The sequence below is a fragment of the Adiantum capillus-veneris genome, chromosome 6 (genome assembly GCF_014529385.1).
Source record: "Adiantum capillus-veneris isolate H3 chromosome 6, ASM1452938v2, whole genome shotgun sequence".
NCBI classification, from domain to species: Eukaryota; Viridiplantae; Streptophyta; class Polypodiopsida; order Polypodiales; family Pteridaceae; genus Adiantum; species Adiantum capillus-veneris.
Window position 1 is genome coordinate 6,359,878 of NC_140936.1, and position 23,727 is coordinate 6,383,604.

The 23,727-nt window shown below is 41.8% G+C and overlaps 1 pseudogene; it reads right to left on the minus strand.

Annotated features, from left to right (window-relative positions):
• Positions 1–21,815: 21,815 nt before the first annotated feature.
• On the minus strand, positions 21,816–22,520 carry LOC147455092 (uncharacterized; annotated as a pseudogene).
• Positions 22,521–23,727: the final 1,207 nt, after the last annotated feature.

Here is a 23,727-nt window from a genome sequence, read left to right on the forward strand (position 1 = left end):
CAATCAGAGTTCAAATGCTCAAGATATAGGTAGTTGATATATTTGAAGTACTCAATTTATGGAGCATTTTGGTCATTATGGATCAGGTTCAAATGCTCAAGATATAGGCAGTTGAAATCTTGGTGGGGGCTAGTATTGATCCGTTTTGGTCACCTTGGTAAGCATGCCACGGTTTGCAGAGATGGTATAAGCTTTGAGAGCTAGTTGAAATTGACATCCCATCAAATGATTTGCAAATGTTGAGATATTAAAGATGGAAATTGATAGCAAGTAGAGGAGATATAGCTACATGCATACTTTCTTCAATTTGGGACCTTTCATTTAGGGTCTTTGGGTTGTCTGAGGGTAACGTGATTCTTAAGGATCAAAGTTAACAATATGGATCTCTAATGGCTTTACAAAAGCCAAATTTGGCACTCTGGTAGGAAATGGGAGTAGTCTCAAAGGGCACAAAAATAGATTTTTATTAATGTGTTGATGTATTTTTTTGGAGACCCTAAGGGGAAACTTGTCACATGGCACGCTTTAAAAATCCACATATAGGGTGTTGGCCAAAAGAGCTGGGGTATATAGCCTAGACTGTGAGCTCATTTGTCGTAACTCGTGGGGGGGGGGGGGGGGGGGGGGGAGAGAGAGAGAGAGAGAGAGAGAGAGAGAGATCCATGGTCTCCTCCCCCTACCATGGGCACTATGTGTTCTATTGGCGCAGTGGTGCTGCCTCATTGCCAGTCCTTGTCTCTTTATGACATGGGCATGGGGGGAGGGGTCACTTTTGGCACGCGGGTGGATTGTGAGCCATTGATATCGCAACCCAAATTTACAAAAAGTGCCATATACATCAAACAGATGTGCAGGGGCGAAGTGGTTAGGTCACATGGGTTCAAAGGTGAAGGTTTTGGGTTCAAGTCTGCTGGCATGTCCAGAATTTTTGTGATTCCCCAAATTTACAAAATTCCCTTATTTTAGAAAATTGCATCCAACGGCGATCGCGCTTCCAACCGTTGATCTCCTCCCAATTCGCCTGTGTAAGATAGTGTCGTGGATTGTCGTTGGGTTATGTTTGTGCATCATCACAGGTAGTAGAAGTGTTGTGGATGTGACTCCACCGGCACCTAATTGCAATGTTTTCACACAAAGGCCATGGGCCCTCCATTTTTGACAAGCATAAAGGGGAGGTGTGAAGAAATTGGGCTCGGGGATGGTCTCACCCAAGCAAAAATCACCATGCAAAATATATCCAAGAGTAAATCGGTTGAGCTGGACAAGTGTTTGGCAAGCATAAAATTTCCATAAATGTAAAAGACAGCCTATAAGGGGCCCCTTTTGATGAATTAAGGGCTTTTTGCCTATGTATGTAGAGAAATACCATGTGTAGAGAAGAGTGTTCTTGGCTTGGGTTTTAATTGAAGTAACAATTCCCATGCCCTTTTTTGTTATTTCCTTACTCTATACCCTTATCTCCTTCTTGTTCTCAAAGTTAGTCGGTGCTAGCGTGTGGGTGTGCCCCTGGTCCAGGGGATTCACAATGGAAAACTTACCGCACCATGTAAGTGCAGGGGAGGGGGTTTTTTTACAAGTTACATAAGTGTATAAGTTAGGTAATTTATCCCCTAAGCTTAAAAATAAGGGAGGGGGTATCATATTTAGGGGGGGGGAGTGAGAAAAGGTAAAAATGAGAGGACTATATACAATATACAAATATACAAAGGTAGTATGGTAGGCTCTATGGGCCCATTTCTTGCAAGAATTTTGCAATTAACTCAAAGGTAGTATGGTAGGCTCTATGGGCCCATTTCTTGCAAGAATTTTGCATAAGGAGGCATAGCCTACCAACATGGATAGAAAATTTAAGGCTTTAAATCAGGATATAAAGGAATATTTTGGTGTTCTCTTAATTTTGTAGAATGATGGGCAAAATTGGTGAATGCTATGCAATTGGCCGATGAGGAGGATGTCAAGTTGGTCAAATTCATGGTATGTCTGCATTCTAGAGTGCAAGAAAAGGGGGATTTTGAGAGTCTGGAGAGTCACAATGGTATAGTTGCAGTTGTATGAGCAAAGAGAAGGAAAATCAAGAAGAAGATAGATCAAGGTACGTTGGGATATGAAGCAATGTCTCCTAGTCTACTCCAACATTTGAGGATGAAGTCCATGCAAAGAATTAAGCAAATAGATGCATGGAAATCGTTTTTCAACATTGCATACATGCTAAGTAAATGAAAGAGGTTCATTTGAGTATAATGGACAGGGGGAAACCACTGATAGAGGTAGAGCTAGGTCATCGCCTGGCCGATGTTACAATTGTGGGAAAGAAGGCCACTATGCTCTATATTTCCCACATCCATCGAGTAAAAGAGGAGATATGTACCCGTTATTAGGCAGAGGCAAGGGGGCAAGGTCAATTTGATCAAAGAAAGCAAATTGTAGTAACTGAGAATCTGATACCGAAGAATCTCCTAGGGAATGATGAAGTCCCTAGAGTTAATATCAGCGGTGTGGATAAGAATGATGTTGATATTTTGGCCAATAAAAGAGCATAAGGAGAAAGAGATACAAAGATTGAACAAGAGACTAGAGTTTGCAAAGGCAAGGAGAAGGTGTATGAAGGTAGTGAGAAGCTAAAGACTAGCAAGAGGAGACAATGCCACAAAATTAAGCAACTGAATTTTCAACTTGGACGGAGTCATCTAGAGTATGATATGGTGAGTGATATCCAAAACTAAAAAGCTAACATTACATTTGGGGAATTTCTAGCAATAAATTCAAAATTAAGAAGACACTAGTTTACCAGTGTCAGCACAAGGCTTCCATGGGTTTGAGGTGATGTTCATGCATTCAAAAAAAATTTAAGGGTATGGAATCCAATGGATGTGCTTCCTTTTGTTGATGTTTTGATTTAAAAGAGGATGCACATGTAGGCAGACATTGATGGCAAGGCACATGTTTGTGTGATAATGGAGGCAACTATGAGGGACATTTGTATTGAGGAAATGGTCTAGTCCAATGAACAATTGAGTATGGTCAACCATGCCAAGGAGAGGTGTTTGGGGTTGGCTCAGTTTGTGAAGGTAAAGGTGATGGGAATGGAATGCCTTGTTGAAATTTTTGTTTAATGAAAGAAGGTGAAAATGCTCACCCTATCATTCTAGAATGGCCATGAATGCTTGCAATTGGGGCTAAGCAAGATTGGGAAAAGGGGGTGTTCACTCTGCCAGACACAGAGATTGGTAGGAAGGTTGTGTTTGATTTAGAAATGAGGAAAAGTTGTTATCATCATGTGGCTAGGGGTGATACAAAGATTTGAGCACCATCTATGAGTACGAGTCAGAGTCAACCTATGGTGAAGGGTCTACCATTATAGAGGAGGAAGAGAGTGACGAGGACCTGTTAAAGCTTGTGCGGATTATTTTGGGGTCACCATAGACTCTCCCAGTCCTAACATAGGTATGCAATCACCAATTTGTGATGTGGATGCAATAGACGTAAAGGGCATGTTGGGTGAAGATTTGACCAAGTAGGTAAAGCAAGGCTATGTGGAGCTATGTCAATCGTACCCCAAGTTGTTTGCTATAGAATACAAAGACCTAGGGGGAGCCAAAGGGGTAGAGCATTGGATTTTGCTCAAGGAGGGATGTAAGCCAAGGGCACAAAAGCTGCAAAGGTTGGGGGAGATTCAAAAGGAGGATTTGTGGCAGGAAATCAACAAAATGCTTGAAGCAGGTATTTTTATCCAGTGAAAAAGTCTGAGTGGATTGCTCCTATTTTGACACCAAAGAAGAATGGGAAGTAGAGAGTGTGTGCAGATTAGAATCCATTGAATTCTACGATGCAATTGAACCATTATCCCTTACCATTTCAAGATGAAATTTTGAGCCAAGTTGCATGGCATGAGAGGTATTCAATTATGGATGGCTTCTTAGGGTAATTCTAGATTGGAATTTCTTTGGAAAACCAATTAAAGACTATTTTCATTTTTCCATGGTGTTGCTTTACTTATTGTAGGATGCCTAATGGGTTTGTGAATGCCAATGAGACTTTTCAAGATTGGATGAGCATGGTATTTAGGCCATGCTTGGGTAAGTTTATTAGAGATTTAATGGATGATATTGGGTGCTACATTTTAGGGGCAGATCATTTGTCCAAGTTAGAGTTATGCTTTCAAAGACTAGATGAAGAAGGTGGTCAATTAAATCCCAAGAAGTGCAAGTTGGCTCAATCTCATGCTCATTTTTTGGGCCACGTGGTGTCACAAAATGGTATAGAGGCCAATCCAAAGAAGGTAAAAGCTTTTTTTTTAATGAAGACTCCCACCAATGTGGTAGGTTTGTCTTTGTTTATGCAAAAGTTGAAGTGTTTGTCGAGCTTTTTTGGATGCTTTCCTAGTATGTGTATCCTCTTCAAAAACTAATCAACACGTTCATGGCTTCCAATGGACTGAAGATACATAGATAGCCTTTGATTGGGTTAAGGAGATTCTTTGTTGATTGGAACAATTTGTCCTCCCAATGATGGGATGACTTCTATATTGCTATGATGGTAGGCAGTATTGGTATTGGTGTTGTTTTGATATATAAGTTGGGGAGGTGCTACAAACCTTTTTATTTTTATACTCGTGAGATTAGTCCAGCAGAAAGGACTTACACAGAAGCCACAATGGGTGATGAATCTAGTCTTTTTATGAAACAAGTTTAAAGTGAATTTGATCATTTGTAAGTTCTATTTTTGGGGGGTTCACCGTTCAGCACCCCGTTGTATAACGTGCGTTTGTGGGGTATTAAAAACCCCTCTTTTAACATGTCTGAATGAATAAAATGATCCCTTATTTTAGAATTTTTCTCCAAAATCGAATATAAAAACCCCTTATTTTAATGTATCTCTGTTAAATTGCCTAAAATTTTGGAATTTTAAAACCCCTCCTATCGAACTCACGTTATACATTAATATGATTACATAGTGTTGGGGTCAGCCCAACTATGACAGATAGTGTGAATCGGACACCCATGTATGCACTCTTGTAAATGCCTTTATAAGGCTCATGTAAACCTAATGATACTCTCTTCACTTTGTACAGTATAGTGTGTTCATCTCTCTCACTCTCTCTTCTCTACAGCTCTATCACTCCCTCTCCTCACCATGAGCATACAAGATGTCGTTTGCTTTCGCTTTGTGCTCAGTCCCCTTCAGCCAAACTTGGCATAAGCATCTTCACAGCGCCTTCTAGAAGTAGACTTTCCACTCTCCTGACACATAGAGTTTTAGGTTTACTCTCAACCACGAGTTTTTGGTATACTCATAAACCGTGAGTTTTAGGTTTCCTCTCACAACCAAGGGTTTTAGGTGTACCCAAGAGAGCCTCCCCTTTCTTGTAGCCGGAGGTAGGTGCTGCCAAACTTGGAGTTTTTTGTTCACTCCCAAACCCTAGAGTTTTTGGCATGCTCTAGCTAACCTTGGGTTCAGGTTTTCCCAATAACCTCATGAGAGCGGAATTTACAAAACGGGGTTTGTCATTGGGAAGGACTTACCGCCGACCTCTTTTTCTTTTATCCGGGGTAGTGTTGAGAGGCGGAAGTGAAAAAATAGACCCGGTGGCCTCTACACCAAGACTATGCACAATGGCCTCATCATGGGGAATACACAATAGGGGCACCACCTAGCAAGATATGCGGCTAGGACGCATACATATACACAATGAAGCATGCCATGGAAAACAATTTCAAGATCCACGCCCAAATGTGGAATGGGGTGGTCGGAGAATAAGGTGAGAGGAGTGGTGAATGAGTGAGAATGGGTTTGCTACTCGTGCATGTTAGTAAGGAAGATAATGAGGTAGGGGAAACTTGCAAGTATGCTCACTTATCATACAAGAGCTGGCGAATCCGCACACCTCAAGATGGAAGTAGCAAGATGATAGGAATATGAGAGGGAGAGAGAGATTGTGTGTGTATGGTGGCAAATCCGCACACCTTTACATAAGCAGAAAAAAAAGGCAAGGAACAAGCATATACCATACTCACAATGAGATGTATCCAAAGCGACACAAAGTATGGCACCAAGATGGAGTGTGTTGATTGCTTGCAAAAGATGAATACAATAGGTAGCGTATGGCAGGAAAATGAGAAGGGGACAAGATCGTAGGAGGCATAATGGAGAGATGGGAGTTGATGGCGAGGAATATCATGAGTGTGTTCACCCTTCTTCTTCTTGAAATTGTGTCTTCAACCCTTAATTACAAGTGGTGTGGAGGTGTGGTGCTCATATTTTGTGCATGGTGATGGTGATGATGATGGTGTTGTGACTATGTGATTAGGGTTCATGCTACAAGCCTGTAGCACAAGAGTGTGTATGGATAGGTGTGTGTGTGTGTGTGTGTGTGTGTTCTCCCCCCCCCAAGTGAGCTCTCATGGCCTCCTTATATAGGGAAGGAGGGAAGGATTTAGCAATATTTCTATTTGAGGTGAGTGTTCCACTTTGGTGACTAGGAAAATGGGGTGCATGTGACTGTGGCTCCCATCTTGTCTCCTCATTATTTAAAATACCAGAGTCAATAGAGAGAGAAGAAGAGAGAATGTCGGTAGGATGTAGAGGATAGGAAATATTTACAATAGTCTAGCTTTGGATAGACATAAGCTTATTAGGGAGAGAAGAGAGAGGTAAGAAAATTATAAGAGAGGTTGTCGAAGGTGGACATTTGTTGATGAGGATGGATCCTCCAAAAATGGTGATAGAATTACTCTAGACTAGCCAAGACCTCATTAAAAGAGCCTTGTCTCTTGTAATCATGCTTGAAGACTTGTAGAACCATAGCCATTCTAGAAGGAAGAAAAGTGGGGATGGCCTGTGTCACCATTACACGAGAAAACTGGGGTCCACTACAAAAATCATATCTCCGTGTTCATAACTCCAAAAATTCTTTAAAAAATTGAGCTAAAAGTTGAGATCACGAGCTACATCTTTCATCTTGAACACTCCTTCAGATTCGGGGTTCTTCTTTACTTAAAAAATTCAGCCAAATAATGTATTATTTGTGGCTGCAAAAGTCTTTTGGTGGTCCCCTTTGAGTGGACTTCTCTCTTGCCCTCAAGTGTAAGCTCCTTCATGTGTATGAAAACATGACCTAGAGTGTTGAAAAGATTGGCAATCATCTAGATGGAGGTATTATTGAAATTTGAAAGTGGGGTTGAGGTTTGAAAATGAAAACTAGTGAATAAAATATTTGGTAGAGTGGAATAATATACATACATGAAAAAAATATATTAGAAAATACTAGAATATATATATTTAATATTTTTAAGGTCAAAAGAGAGATCAACAAAGAAAGCTTACTTATTATGCTACATCATGATTGATTAGCATAAGTATTATTTATTTAATAAAGGCTAAAACGTTTGTGAAAAAGGAAGAAAAAATCAAAAGTAACTTATATAATGGGAAATATTTTGATAAAAGGGCAAAAATATATGGGGGGGTTCCCATGCATGGAAAAGCTTTCCTCATTAGCCCTCCCCCTAAGGCTAGAGGTATTCATGCCTCTAGCGTTGTACCTGATTCTTCTTCAATTGAGGTGGAGGAGTCTCCCTCCTCGGGGATTTCCATCATAGGTGTTTGATCAAATCTCAAAAAGTACTGCTTCAACCTCCATCCATTGACACGTGTTTTGTGGAGCCTACCATCTGCATCCATCAATCGGTAACTGCCATTGGCGTATTCTAATGACAAATGGCCCTTCCCATCTGGGTGAAAACTTTTTATCCTTCCTAGTGTCAAACCTGTTATCATACCGTAGGACCAACATACCTTTCTTGAGACCTTTTGCCCTAAGTCCCTTGTTGAAGGTAAGTCGACGTTGCTCTGCCTGTGCTGCGTAATATTTGATAGCATCTTCTCTGTCTAGTTGAAGCCTCTCTAGATCAAGAATGTGGTTGTGGAGATGAGCATTAGGACGTTCCACCTGCCCAGCTAGCACCCTGAGACTAGCCAATTGTACTTCAATGGGTAAAATGGCTTCCTTACCAAACACCAAGTGATATGGTGTGAACCCAAGGGATGTGCGAAATGAAGTGCGATAGGCCCAAAGTGCAACCATAAGATGCTTGTCCCAATCACTTTTGTGATTGTTTACATGCTTAGTGATGACCTTGCAGATCATACCATTTACCTTTTCCACCAAACCATTGCATTGTGGGTAGTAGGGAGTTGAGTGTTGTCGTGAGATACCTAACTTCTCCATTAGCTCTCCTACAAGGTCTCCTCTAAAACCTGGTCCCCTGTCAGAAATTATTTCAAGAGGAGTGCCAAAACGGCAACAAATGTTTTCAAATACGAACTTAGCCACTTCCTTAGCTGTAATCCGGGTGGTGGCAACTGCTTCAGCCCACCTGGTCATGTAGTCCACACCCATGATGATACAAAATTTACCTGATTGGCTCCTTGGCAAAGGCCCAATAGCATCAATTCCCCATTTCTCAAATGGTCCATATGAGATTATAGGAGTCTGTGGCTCATATGTGAGCCTCCTATCCCCTGCCTTTTGACATTCCTTGCATGTTTTACACCAATGATGCACATCCCTATGTAGACTAGGCCATACAAACCCGGCTTGTAGAATCTTTCTACTAGTGATGTCAAGTGCAAAGTGTCCTCCTCAAACACCATCATGGCAACTTGAAATGATTTCAGTGATCTCTCTAGAGAGAGGTACACGCCTAAGAATTTGATCCTTACCCTTGCAGTAGAGGTCGTCATTGATAAGGCGGTATTTATTTTCCTTGCGCACAAGCCACTGCTTTTGGCCCTTAGTAAGATCCTTAGGACACTCTCCTGTGTCCAAGAAACTCATGATGTCAGGCATAGCATCGCTACCTTGGAAGAGAGGCAGCTTCAACTTGATAGCACCCACCACTGAAACATCTTGCAACTTCTCTCTAGCTAGAGCATCTGCTTCTTGATTTTCTGCTCGAGGGACATGATGTAATTGTACAACTTGAAATTTCCCTAAAAGTTCCTTGACTTTGCGCAAATGGCCTAGCAAGCTATGATTTTCACAAGCCCAAGTTCCTTGTATTTGTTTTATTAAAAGCATGGCATCACCAAATACATTTAACCGTTGAATGCCCTGTGTCACACACCACTCTAACCCAAGAGTTAAGGCTGCATATTCTGCCTCATTTTTAGAGTGAGAATCCAAGAGATTCCCAATGGAGAAAACCTTATCCCCTTGCTCGTTGAAGATGACAATGCCTGCTGCAGCTTTGCCCACTTTCCTCTTGTAGGCTCCATCAAAGAAAAGAGAGTGAGCCTCCTCTACCTTAGGGACTTCCAGCATAGGTGTAATATCTTGATCATTTGGCTTTATCTTTAGCTTCTTTTCATAGTGGCGATGAGTGAGAATACCTCCTAGACTGGCCCTTGTGGAGTTCTCCACTTGCATTGTGTAGTCAAACTCTTGTAGCCTTGTGAGCCATTTGGAAATCCTAGAAGAAACATCCATGTGCTGCATTACATAAGGAAATACTTCTTCCATTGTTAAGATTATGAATGGTCTAGACAATAAATAAGAGCGAAATTTGGTGGTAGCAAACATTAATGCAAGCACCATGTGCTCCACTGCCGTGTATCCCTTTTCTGATGGGGTCATCATTCAACTAGAGAAGTAGATAGGACGCATGAAAAAAGTTTGAGGATCCTTTTGCATCAATACAGCCCCAAGTGTGTCATTGCCAACACTAGGGTTTACATAAAATGGCTCGTCCCACTTTGGAGGTGCTATGGTGGGAAGTGAAGCTAGAATTTGTTTTACCTCATTGAATTGTTGTTCATTTTCTTCACTCCAAGTGAAGATCTCTTGATGGGTAACTTGTTGTAAAGGGAGAACCACTTGGGAGAGCAAGTGAATGAACCTACTCAAATACCTCACCTTTTGAAGAAAAGAGACCAATTTCTTTGTTGTGGTGGGAGAGGTCAAAGCCACCAAGGCTTGAACCTTGCTTGGGTCAGCTTCAATGCCGTTGGCCGAGATCACATGGCCAAGAAGAGTAACCTTGCTTTCACCAATGTGGCATTTCTCCACATTGAGTTGGCCACCCAAAGCTTGTAGCCTAGCTAGACCTTCATAAACTTTCTCCAAATGAAGAGAGCGAGAGCTATAGATGCAAAAGTCATCAATAAAAACACGGATTGATTTCTCAAAGAATGGCTGAAAGACAAATGTCACATATCGCTGAAAAGTGGCTGGAACATTAGTGAGACCAAAAGGCATAACTCTGTAAGCAAAGCATACCCATGGTGTGATGAAGGTTGTCTTCTTTTGATCTTCTTCAGCGATGCTAATTTGGAAGTAGCCTGAGTAGCCATCACATACCGTGTAGCGCTCATGTCCTGCTACCTCATTGAGTATTTCGTCTTGAAAAGGAAGAGGAAAATGGTCCCTCTTTGTGGCTGCATTAAGAGGCTTGTAATCAACACAAACCCTCCACTTACCATTCTTCTTTGGTGTGACTACCATTGGAGAAACCCACTCTGAGTCTTCAACAGGATAGATAAAACCGGCTTCTAGAAATTTCCTCACCTCTTTGAGTAGGGCGTCTTGTTGAATTACTCCTAGCCGCTTGAGCTTCTGCACTACAGGTTTACTTCCCTCCCTGAGCTTAATGTGATGTTGAACTATTGTGATGCCAGTGATTTTATCATATTCATCAATGAACAATGTGGTAAAATTACTTAGCATCAAAATATAATCTTCACGCTCCTTCCCACACAACTCACTAGAGAGCATTTGATGTAGCTTACTTGCTTCTACCAGAGGTTGTATACCTGGTGTCTCCCCTTGGCTTGATGATGAGGCATCAGGTTGCTCCATCTTCTTAGGGTCCTTGAGAATGATCCCCATCACCTCAATGCTACTGTCACTTTCTTCACTCACTGTTGACTCCTCCTCTGAAGTGGTTGAAGAGTCACCACTAGAAAACTCATCCTCGGAGGTTTCTAGATCCATGTCGCGTTGTTGACCTATCTTCATGTCATAAAGTATTGGCCTTTCTTTTGCATCCTTCATCTGGATTATGCCGGTGTCCCAGTCCTGCTTATCTCTCATAGCCATAAGCCAAGGCCTCCCTAGAATGATAGGATAGCCCTCCCCTTTGTGTGGCATGACAAAGATGTCCACATCTACCTCGGTGTTGAATGCCTTTATCCTAACTGCATTTATGACACCAACACATTGAACTTTTAAATTATTTTCCATTTTGGCTCGGCATGGTGCCGGCCGACTCACCTCTAAACCCAAACGGTGCATCATTTTTTCACTCATGACGCATATTTGTGCGCCACCATCGATGTAGATATTGGAGATGTATTGCCCTTTGATGTAAGCATCCATCACTGGTAGTATGTCATCTAGATTCCTCCCGGAGATAGCCCCAGCTATCTTTGGCTTTGGTCGCCTCGTGTTAACCATCTTTGTCCATTGTCTCCTCACCCTAGGTGCTAGGTGGAGTAACTGGGGCCAGGTGATTTTTGGGCCCTGCATAGAAACATCTTGAACCAAATCATATGGTTTAGAACATTCACCCAAAGAGAAATCTACAATGTCAATTTTACGTCGTGACTTGGACGGCTTTTTGCTAGATTCCCCTTTATTCTTCATCTTTTCTTCCTTTTGAGAAGATTCACCATGCCTAGAGCGTTTTACCCCAATGGCATCTACTCCTTTAACCTTGGTCTTATCCTCCTCCACTTTCTCCTTTCCCTTACCTTCAAGACTGATGACGCTTACTGTTTGATTGCCAACTGGTGGTGGGGGTAAGGGTGGAATGAGAGGTTGTGGTGGTGGTGGTGGTGGTTGTGGTTGAATCGGTGGTTGTAAGATTTGCACGGGTGGTGCTTGTCGTGGTGCCCTTGGTGGTGGTGGTCTTGCTCTTGGTGGTGAAACCTAGTTTTGTCTGGCTCCTCTGTTGAAATTCTGCCTCCTTGGTTGTGGACAGTAGTACATGCCATGACCATCCTCCCCACAATTGTAGCAGTGGTATTCTTGGTTTTGCCTTCGTTGTCCTCTCCCTTGCTCTTGGTTGCGATTGTGTGCATGACCTTGTTGTATCAAATGGACTGAGAGATTCTCAAGTTGATTGGTGATTCGGTTGAGCAGGTCTTGCTGATCTTCAATTGGTTCTTGTGGTTGAATCCTCTGGGAGACTATTGTAGGTGGTGCTAGAGGTGGTGGGGTCCTAACGGCTTCCTCTCCATCGATATTCCTGGCTTGTAGGCGCAACTTCTTGTCCCGCCACTTCAACTGCTAGCTCATACGTAGCAGGAAACCTTCCCTTCACCTTCTCTTTAAGAGTTGGCCATAACCCAGCCACAAACCGATCCTTCTTTAGGAAATCAGGTGCCCCCTCATCCTCTCTTAGCGATGCAACCCATCGCCCCCATAAATCTACAAACTTTGACTCATATGATGCGTATTCCAGCATACTGCCCTGCTTCAACTCTGTCAACAATTGCCATAGTTTCTCTGATGTTGTGCCCTCTCCAAAACGCTTGACAAAGGCTGCCCTTAATAAGTCCCACCGTTCCTTGGTTTCTTGTGCCAAGGCATTGTACCATGATCTTGCCTCCAGTTTCATTAGAAGTGGGAAGATGCGCAAGCGCGAAGCATCATCATCTCTCGCAGAGATGACACATGCTATTTCCAAGTTGTCTAGAAAGTCTGCAGCATCCTTGCCCACCTTACCAGTAAAGGTTGGAAATGCTACACTTGCCATGATTACTGAGAGAGAGCTAGAAAGACACACTTCTTAACTTGAAAAATTTTTCTTCTTTACAAGGAGGCGTGTATACCCTATTATACTAGGACATAGATTAAAACTTCAAACGGTACATTGCCTTGTAGCAAAGGTAAAACAAATGGCTGATCTGATGCCAGAACCTCAAAAAACCGCTCCCCACCCGGCATGGTGTCAATGACGTGCTGGTAGTGAATCTTCAAGTCCAATATTACCTTGATTGTGTGTACACGTGTTGGTATGTGTGATCTGTCTTGAGGTAGGTTGTCCTGATTCATGTGAAGCTTAGAGGTGCTTAGTCACTGTCCAAGCTTGTAGGAGAGGGTGGTGTTCTTTCCTGAAACAAACTCAGTAGATCCCCAGTTTCTCTAGTGAGAGTGTGAGCCAATGCTTCTGTTATCTGTGCTGCAGCATCAGGTGCGACTTGAAAACTGACTATGATAATTACCTCGGTGACTTGAGTTACCCGATTCTCAAAGTAGAATAGTGTTGATTCTCTATTGTGCAGAGCTCCTTCCATTTTGTTGTTGTTGGTTGGTTGTAGGTTGCGGACATGGTTTCCACCTCCTCCTTCTTCTTCTTGGCACTTGGCCTATGTATATCCACTGGGTTTGGCGCGTTGGTTGACTCTCCCACTTCAAATCGATTACCGTTATGCCTGGCACTCGAGCTTTGATGGAGATGCGGAGTTCGTCTAGTTGTGCTTGGAGCTCTTCTTCTTCTGTCGTCCAGTTAGAAAATCCTTCATACTCATTCATCCATTCACAATAGTTTAGGGTTTTCAGTCTTGTAAACTGAAGGGTTTCAAGAGCCCTCCTCCATAGGGGCACCAAATGAGAGGCGGAAGTGAAAAAATAGACCCGGTGGCCTCTACACCAAGACTATGCACAATGGCCTCATCATGGGGAATACACAATAGGGGCACCACCTAGCAAGATATGCGGCTAGGACGCATACATATACACAATGAAGCATGCCATGGAAAACAATTTCAAGATCCACGCCCAAATGTGGAATGGGGTGGTCGGAGATTAAGGTGAGAGGAGTGGTGAATGAGTGAGAATGGGCTTGCTACTCGTGCATGTTAGTAAGGAAGATAATGAGGTAGGGGAAACTTGCGAGTATGCTCACTTATCATACAAGAGCTGGCGAATCCGCACACCTCAAGATGGAAGTAGCAAGATGATAGGAATATGAGAGGGAGAGAGAGATTGTGTGTGTATGGTGGCGAATCCGCACACCTTTACATAAGCAGAAAAAAAAGGCAAGGAACAAGCATATACCATACTCACAATGAGATGTATCCAAAGTGACACAAAGTATGGCACCAAGATGGAGTGTGTTGATTGCTTGCAAAAGATGAATACAATAGGTAGCGTATGGCAGGAAAATGAGAAGGGGACAAGATCGTAGGAGGCATAATAGAGAGATGGGAGTTGATGGCGAGGAATATCATGAGTGTGTCCACCCTTCTTCTTCTTGAAATTGTGCCTTCAACCCTTAATTACAAGTGGTGTGGAGGTGTGGTGCTCATATTTTGTGCATGGTGATGGTGATGATGATGGTGTTGTGACTATGTGATTAGGGTTCATGCTACAAGCATGTAGCACAAGAGTGTGTATGGATAGGTGTGTCTGTGTGTGTGTGTGTGTGTTCTCCCTCCCCAAGTGAGCTCTCATGGCCTCCTTATATAGGGAAGGAGGGAAGGATTTAGCAATATTTCTATTTGAGGTGAGTGTTCCACTTTGGTGACTAGGAAAATGGGGTGCATGTGACTGTGGCTCCCATCTTGTCTCCTCATTATTTAAAATACCAGAGTCAATAGAGAGAGAAGAAGAGAGAATGTCGGTAGGATGTAGAGGATAGGAAATATTTACAATAGTCTAGCTTTGGATAGACATAAGCTTATTAGGGAGAGAAGAGAGAGGTAAGAAAATTATAAGAGAGGTTGTCGAAGGTGGATATTTGTTGATGAGGATGGATCCTCCAAAAATGGTGATAGAATTACTCTAGACTAGCCAAGACCTCATTAAAAGAGCCTTGTCTCTTGTAATCATGCTTGAAGACTTGTAGAACCATAGCCATTCTAGAAGGAAGAAAAGTGGGGATGGCCTGTGTCACCATTACATGAGAAAACTGGGGTCCACTACAAAAATCATATCTCCGTGTTCATAACTCCAAAAATTCTTTAAAAAATTGAGCTAAAAGTTGAGATCACGAGCTACATCTTTCATGTTGAACGCTCCTTCAGATTCGGGGTTCTTCTTTACTTAAAAAATTCAGCCAAATAATGTATTATTTGTGGCTGCAAAAGTCTTTTGGTGGTCCCCTTTGAGTGGACTTCTCTCTTGCCCTCAAGTGTAAGCTCCTTCATGTGTATAAAAACATGACCTAGAGTGTTGAAAAGATTGGCAATCATCTAGATGGAGGTATTATTGAAATTTGAAAGTGGGGTTGAGGTTTGAAAATGAAATCTAGGGAATAAAATATTTGGTAGAGTGGAATAATATACATACATGAAAAAAATATATTAGAAAATACTAGAATATATATATTTAATATTTTTAAGGTCAAAAGAGAGATCAACAAAGAAAGCTTACTTATTATGCTACATCATGATTGATTAGCATAAGTATTATTTATTTAATAAAGGCTAAAACGTTTGTGAAAAAGGAAGAAAAAATCAAAAGTAACTTATATAATGGGAAATATTTTGATAAAAGGGCAAAAATATATGGGGGGTTCCCATGCATGGAAAAGCTTTCCTCAGTGTCTACTCCCTTTACAATGTAAGCGTCCATTTAAAAGGATGTGGGGCATGACCGAGCATCACTTGACATACACAGCATGTAGCCGTGAATAAACTAAATTGCGACTATGAACTAGTATCACTCGAAGCCTGCTTGGCGCGGCCATGGGAAAAGGTGCCAAGAGGAATTTAATCATTCAAAGTGAAAATTTGATTATAGATAAATAAAGCCTGCAATAATTGAATCAATACTGCCGGTAGGTGGGAGTCGCTATCCGCGGGTTGGGTGTGTGTGTGTGTGTGTGTGTGTGTGTGTGTGTGTGTCATACACGCACCCACGTGTTTCCACCACACACCTTCGTGTGTGTGTGTGTGTGTGCACGTGCACGTGCACGTGTATGTGTGTGTGTGTGTGTGTGTGTGTGTGTGTGTGTGTGTGTGTGTGTGTGTGTGTGTGTGTGTGTGTGTGTGTGTGTGTTGACCTGCTGCAGTGTCAACACCACGTTGTCCTCTGCTTCTTGTGTTCCTGCCTAGTGCCTACATTCGACCGGCCAAACACTCACAAGCTCTAAACATAGTGATCGAAATTTGACAGGCTGCATCCAAGTTTTGTTATTAAAGTACTATGTGAATGGCTACCTCGGTGTCCCCTGTTTCAAATGCGGATCCCGCACCTACCAGTCTGCAGCAGTAGGACCCCTCTGTTTCTTCTACCTCTCCTTGACAATATTCACTTTTGTTTCTAGTTTTTAATCAAGACCATGGTCGCTCTGCCCAGCTCAATCAACCAGCTGAAATGCCGATGACGAGGTGTTGCAAGAGGTACTTCAATGTTTTGACCAGCGCTATTACCTTACATTGATACCAGTTGATGATGAGTGTGTGTGTGTGTGTGTGTGTGTGTGTGTGTGTGTGTGTGTGTGTGTGTGTGTGTGTGTGTGTGTGCTCAAGGAGGTCTGTGTGTGTGTGCAGACATAGCTTACATAGTTAGAGAGAGAGAGAGAGAGTATACTCGTGATTTTGACTCAAAAGGTGTTACATTAAAGTGCACACCATAGCATAAAAATATGTGCATCAAGAGCGCTACCCCCAAACCTCACATGGAAGCGTTGCCTAGCTGGATGCACCCCATTGTGGCATTGCCCTAAGACCCCGCATCTGGAGTGCTAAATGGGAACATTCTTCATTAGTGAAATTTTGAACATAAATTATTTTTAGCATATACTCAAATATAATACAAATATTTAACATATTAACTATACTACTAATTTACTATAGCACTTCTAGATTATGTCCCATACTATATTTAAGGTGCCAAAGGTTTGGCCTTATGGTCCTAGATTTAGCCAAGTGGTCAACACATATAGGACCAAGTGCACACTGTGCCAAAAAACTTGGCCACCACTTCACTTGCCAAAGCCTGGAGTAGATATCCGACTAGAGCACCTCCCTTTCTACTTAGCTTACACATAGCCATACAGCATGTAGGCCAAATGCCAAACACTAAGCTATACAAGTGTGGATGTGTTTCCCATGGTTACAGAAGGACAGGCCTATCCCAACACATAGTGCACTCCCCGAGGTTCTATTTTCTCACATCTTACAATCTATTTCTTGAAGTGGTGCTCTATCTAAATCCAAGAAGACATATCAGAAAGTGGCTAGTAGAGTTACAAGAGTTCAACTTTGAATTCAAGATTGACCACACGAGTCGGTCTCATCTCATCAACATTTTGGCTGGCAAGGAGGCATACTTACTAGTGTATCCAAGGGTGGTGAATAAAGAAGTTTATGAAGAACTAGAATTGGAACAAGATTTTACCATGTGGATCACAATGCTTACAAAAGTGTCATACAAAAAGGAGGCGTAGGAGTGGTGATATAGGGTGATACAAGATCCACAAGGTAAGATAATCTTATCCAAGGCTTATGATTTACAGGATGTTTACACAAAAAATGAGGTAGAGTATTGAACCTCCATCTGAGCTTAAAGTAGTGTGTGGATTTTTGTATTTCCAAGCTTGTGGTGAAGGGTGATCAATTGGCTAATAGTCAAGTGTAGGCTCATGTGGATGAATTATATGTGGTGCCCGCCACCTATATATGTAGAGAAACTTTGAAATAGATTGATTTCTTGACTACATGTCAATGTTCAGAGGGTGTGGGGGGTTTCCATCGTTGGATAGCTCCAATGAACAACAAAATTATCAATCCGGAGGGATGAGCTACCCGGCTATGGCATGGAACCACTCACACGATTAGTGAGCTAATCATGGCAACACGAATAGTAACTTTATGAGGTGAGCTTCTTGGACTATGAAGGAGCTAAGACACAATGATGGTAAATCTCCACATCCACTTCCCTTTGCCTCCAATCAACCCAATCACACACACTAATGATTGCAAGATGCACACAACACTAATCCTATCATGCAACACACTAATCGCAAGCACACACACATAGATCTATCGAGCGCCACACTCCAATCAAACCTACATGCACACACAAGCAAGAGAAGTCAATCACACAAGACTAGAGAGGGATTAACCACTAATAAGTTACGATCTAGCTAATCAAAGCATCATTAGCAATCACAAGAATCATGAGAGAGGCATAGTGAAAGAGAATTAAGCATTGATTAGTGTTAACCAAGGCACATGAGCAAGGAGAAGCTCAAGGACTCCATAGCGACACAGTTCAAGAGCTCTCACCAAAGAGTGCTCTCAACAAATGAGCTTGAGAACCCTAATTTCTTTTACACACCGCCTTATATACCTAGGGTAAAAATATGCAATGTTCAGGCACCCAAGGCCTTTAGGGCTCTACCATTTACTGAATCTGAAACCTAGGCACACTAATTGACCTTTTCTTTACAGCTTGGAACTCCCATTGACCCCGTAAAACATTAAAATATTACAATGTCTTGAAATACATCGGGAATCTACAATACATGACCATTTTAGGAAAATGTGAAAATTGTGTAACTCCAATCTTTACTGCTTATTCAAGTTAATCTTTGATGTGCATCCGTATGTCTTCGGTCTTTAGCAGCTCGTGTTAATTGACTTTGATTTAGTTAACATTCCCCCCTTCCGATTTTAGTGTCCGTCCTCTTCAACAGTGCCCATGGAGGCTGTGGAAGGTTTTGATTGGTTGTTGATGGGCTGATCATCTTCATTTGTCGTTGAATTTGTTAATGAGGTTCAATTTGCTGCAGCATCTTCTTGGTCCGAATGGGTCTGATGTGAGAGTTGATGTCGCATTTGTCCGTTGTAATAGCATAATGAGGAGGCTGTTGTTTATTTGTGAAAAGTATGTACAACAAGGGAAGTAGAATGATGAGGTTCTTAATTAGGTCTAAAACCTGGATGACCAAATGGAAAAGACCCAGTGGGGAAAAAGTGGCTTTGGGATAAGTGCATTATTGGGATACTTATTAGCATTGGAAATATTAATATAGTACTCAAGGGATTATTTGCTGATAGATATGGAATTAAAAAGGTAGCACATATGAAAGGGTAGAATGATGGAACATTCATTTGCCTGTTGTAGTCCACTCAAGGTGCATAGATGGAAGCAAAAAAGAGTGTCTAATGCATATGTCCAATGATGGGACATCCTATTTATGCATACACAAAATGCATAGAAAACAATTTGCTATGCAAGAAATATTTTGAGGGGTTCTTCAGAAAAATGGTGTAGCTATAAAAGCTTATGACATGGCTTTGCAAGTTGGCACCCCTTTAAGAATGATTTTCGTTGACGAGGATATGTGCTCTCATCTTATTGTGCACTATGCGTGATTGTTGAACTCTACTGACATTCCACCAATTGTAAGTTAATACACTTTGACTCTTATGCTCATCCACATCCAGCATGAGCAGCACGACTTAGATATTCTCAATCTCTTCTAGCTTGAGTGTAAGCCTAATAACTACGACTCTTAGCACAGAGCTTAATATGACTTAAAGCTTTGGGATCAATGCTTTGCTCATTTTATGGCTCAGCAGCCTGACTCTGACTATGCCAAAGAGTGTTTTTTGCACCCTGGCAACTTGACTTTTTACATTCTTGTGCTTACTACAAACAGTTCTTCAGGTAAAAGTAAGGTTGAATCGTCAAAAAGAGGATTAGTGAAGGACCAAGTTGGCATTAAAGGTTTCTTTGCCATACCTGTTTTCTCATCTTTGAATCTGCATTCTCGTTGGTTGGGTTGTCCTTCTTTGACTATGAAGACTTGGTTATTTGTTTGATTCTCCAGTTGGCCTGTTTATAGTAGTCTTTGATGTTGTTGTAGGCCTCTGTTCACTTTCGTCATTTGGCTTTTGACTAGGAGCATTGGAAGACTTAGGAATCCAAATTTCTTGATGACCTTTGTATCTCCATTGTTGACTTTGTTTTGCTCTAGGTTTTGGCGAGTTCTTGAGATCTTCATGGAGGTCTGGTGTAGTTGCAGTTGGCTTGTGGTCAATTGACATCTGCATGCATGTATTTTGAAGGCTTTAACTGAAACTTTACTTGTTCTTCATGATTTTGGATGCTAAGGGTAGCAACCATTTCTTTTTTACTTGTATGCAAACCTAGCATTGTTTTGCTATGTGCGTGTATGTCGCACGTGTCAATGCAAGTAACTTGCCGATACACCGTGTGCGAGCCACAAATGGCTTCAAGCACACAGCAAGCCTAAACTAGTAATCTCAAAGATGGCGTTGGTGTGTCACTCACCGCTCTACGTTGCTTTCGTGGAGGATTCCTCATTGCGAAGAAGAGGGAGACGCCGCTACGCCGCGCTCAACTTCCTCGCCGTTGTCGTGCCGCTGCAATGCTCGATTGCGCACACACTCTCCCTCTCCCTCTCTCTCTCTCTCTCTCACGCATACACATACACACAAGGAGATGAAGAAGAAGAAGATGGAGATGGAGCAAGAGCACTCTTCAATTGCACAAATGAGAGAATGAGTGAATTTTAGGTTTAGTTGACTTTTATATGAGCTCACACCATTCACACTTGGGCGCCCATGCTTAGCCAACTAATCCCTTGAATGTTCCAGTTAGAGTGAGTCTCTCATCAGCGATCATTCTTACCCTTTTCCTATTGGACCGACAAGCCCGGTACCTGACTCTACCAAGTAAATAATACAACGTCTGTCGTAGGTGATATGGTGTCCGTGAGCCGTGAGGGTTAACATGCCCCCCTTCCTGATGTAGATTCCGTCCTCGGAAGCTATTGAGTTGAAGCACATTTGTCGAGGTGGAAGAGCATTTGAGATGAATGTCCTTAGCCTTCTTCAGTCACTGCAAAATCAAACAACATTGTCACAGTAATTGCATTCTCATATAGAATTAAAAAGCATATGTATTTATAGGCAGACAATGTGATTGGTAACAGAATTTTAACCCATTTGTCATCAATAAAGATTAAATTGCAATATAATCAAATGCATAAACAGATGTAAAGGTAAAAAATTAAACAAGTCTGGGGTCGCTAATTTAGCGGTCGAAAGGCACTAGAGATCAACTATTAATACCATGGGTAAGCTTTTTTATTTTCTCTGGTCAATTAAGTTGTTTAATCGCGAGAGCCAAGTATTTCATGTTCGAGGGCTGACTAGAGGCTATACCTAGAAGACCTTGTAGTTAAGCTACGATAAAAGGAATTTCTCACGAAATCATCGCCTGACTGATTACTTTTTCTTTGACCCCCCAAAGTCTTTTCACAGTGATTCAATTTTGATGTGTGTGCTTATTTTGTATGCCTTGGGTTTTTTGCTTTTCAAGGAAAAGAGCCCACACTGGGAACCTCTAGGGCTCTAGTACCATAGGTGATACATGTGAGTGAAGAACCAAATCAAGCTGAGATTTCTCTTCCAGGTTAAGATTTTACATTGTGGCACTTTGATTTGTTTTTGTTTGTTCGTTTTCAGCATTTTAATTTTGTAACTTTTGGGGGGTCATATAACACTGTTACACCTCCCCAGGCTCATCACACTAGTAAACTCCCTTTATAATACTCAAGCTAAAGGTCAATAGGGACTAAGCCCACTAGAAAGCCCTAGTACATTTCACACAATGCTGCCTAAATCGGATTAAGAACCTAAGTAACCATTGATTATTAGGAAGGCATTCCCCATGGTATTAAGAAAAGATTCCTAACACCTAACTTGGTCAAACTAGCTTAGTCGGACTTGCTTGATGTTTAAACCTAGATAAGTGATTATGACAAAAAATGACATTGAATTAAATAATTGATACTAAGAAAATGTGTTGGATATTATGCTACCAATCACAATCAAAGCAGATAATCATAGATGCAAAAAAGGTAAGGGGCAATGCTAATGGACAAGAAACACCTGTTTGTGTTGATGGTCGCGCCTGATTTGAAGAGTGAGTCGAGATAAAGATTCCATGAAGGTCCAAATCCTAACAACAGCAACACGCTCCTGTACACGCTAGAAAACACAAGGAATACCTCCACGAGGCACATCAGTGGGAAAAGGTAGCAACACTTATTAAACACAACAAAAAAAACATAAGGAACCCTAACCTAATTATTTGCACTCCCCCTAGAGAGTCAAGGGAATAGGATATTGTACAGATTGGGGGGAAACCCTAAGGCTAAACCCCTATCCTCGTCGTCGAGATAAACAAATTCATCATCCATGAGACCATATGTGCCATCCGTGTAGTCATGTAAATCTTCTTCTTCATCATAGGTACCCATGTTTACTAAGAAGGTCACTAGACGCCTATGGTCATCTTGGTCAAAAGGGTAGGCTTGTGCAATGGGAGAAACGCTCTCTACTAAGTATGGATCAGACGTGGTCAAGAGACGTATCAGCCATTCTAACTCCTCGAAATTCCTCTCACATGCTAGCGTACCTACCAAATTCCATTCACATGCAAGCACCGGAAAGACCATGTGAAACAATTGTGAAAAGTAACAACGGTACCTCTCACGCAAGGCAGGATTGGATGACTCTAGCGTACTAGCCATATCTGTACATGCAAATAGATGATGGTTAGAGTGCAAATATTACAAGGGTCGTGTTCTTGTGCATAATGTGTTTTTATGATTTTGTGTTATGGTTCTTTCTCTTTTACTTTTTTATTTTGTTTTTGTGAGTATAAGGCTTTATATATACATTCCCTAAGATTGGAGATTAAGAGGTAAGGGAGAAAGGTTGAGAGGGAAGCAAGTGAATGATGGATGTAAGCAAATACTCCCCCCTTCCTTGGGTAGATCATACCGTTTGAAATGATGTCGTCACCCTTTGAAACCAGTTGTTCCAAGTTGTTATAGGTGAAGGATTTAATCAATAGTTTTCGACCGCTCTATCTGTTTCATCTAGTTGCAAGGGTGGTAAGGTACTCTCCCATGATTTTATTTGCAACATTGTTGTAGGTGGTGAACTTACAACGGGAGGTGGAAACTCTTTCTTTCTTGTATGGATATGTACAATGGTAGGTGGAGGTTATGTGGAAGCTTCTATTTCCGTATAGGAACTACATGAAGAGCAAGAATCTTCATTTGATTTCCATGTTCCTGAGCTAGGCGGAACAAATCATTCTTTCTTTGGTACCCAAACTAGCTCTGGAGCAGGTGTGTAACATTCCGTGATTTTTTCCTTTCCGCGATCTTCAATTCGTTTTGGAGCCACAAAATTGAGCTCACATGGGCTCGGTGACAAATAAGAGCACAATTTATGTTTTGGCACCCATATTTGATCATTTCCTTCATAGTAACCTTGGGCTTCCAATAGTTTTTTAGGAATCCAATGCAACATTTCTTCGGGAATGGGACGTCTATTACTAGGCTCATGTCTTTTAGCACTGGTTGTGGTCGCTATAGAAGCTTTAGGGACCCACTTGTATGTTTTGCTTGTTATATTGGGATGGGTCTTGTGTGTCTCAAGCTTTATTTCAGCTACATCAGTTGAAGCTCTAGAGACTTGGGCTATGGGGACATATGGTTCAACCTCTTGGACATGCAATGTTTTGGATTTTATCTTAAGAGGCAATATCTCAGGGAGTGTGGCTTGAGTGGCAGGGCTAAGAGTTGGTTTCTGTGTTGTGACACCCCCTGTCCCCCAATCAATAGTGCATTTGGTGGCTATCATCCACGTTCGTCCTAGATTTATATTACCCTCTATAGTTCCAACAGGCATGACCAAAAAGTCTTGAGCTACAACCCCATTGTCATA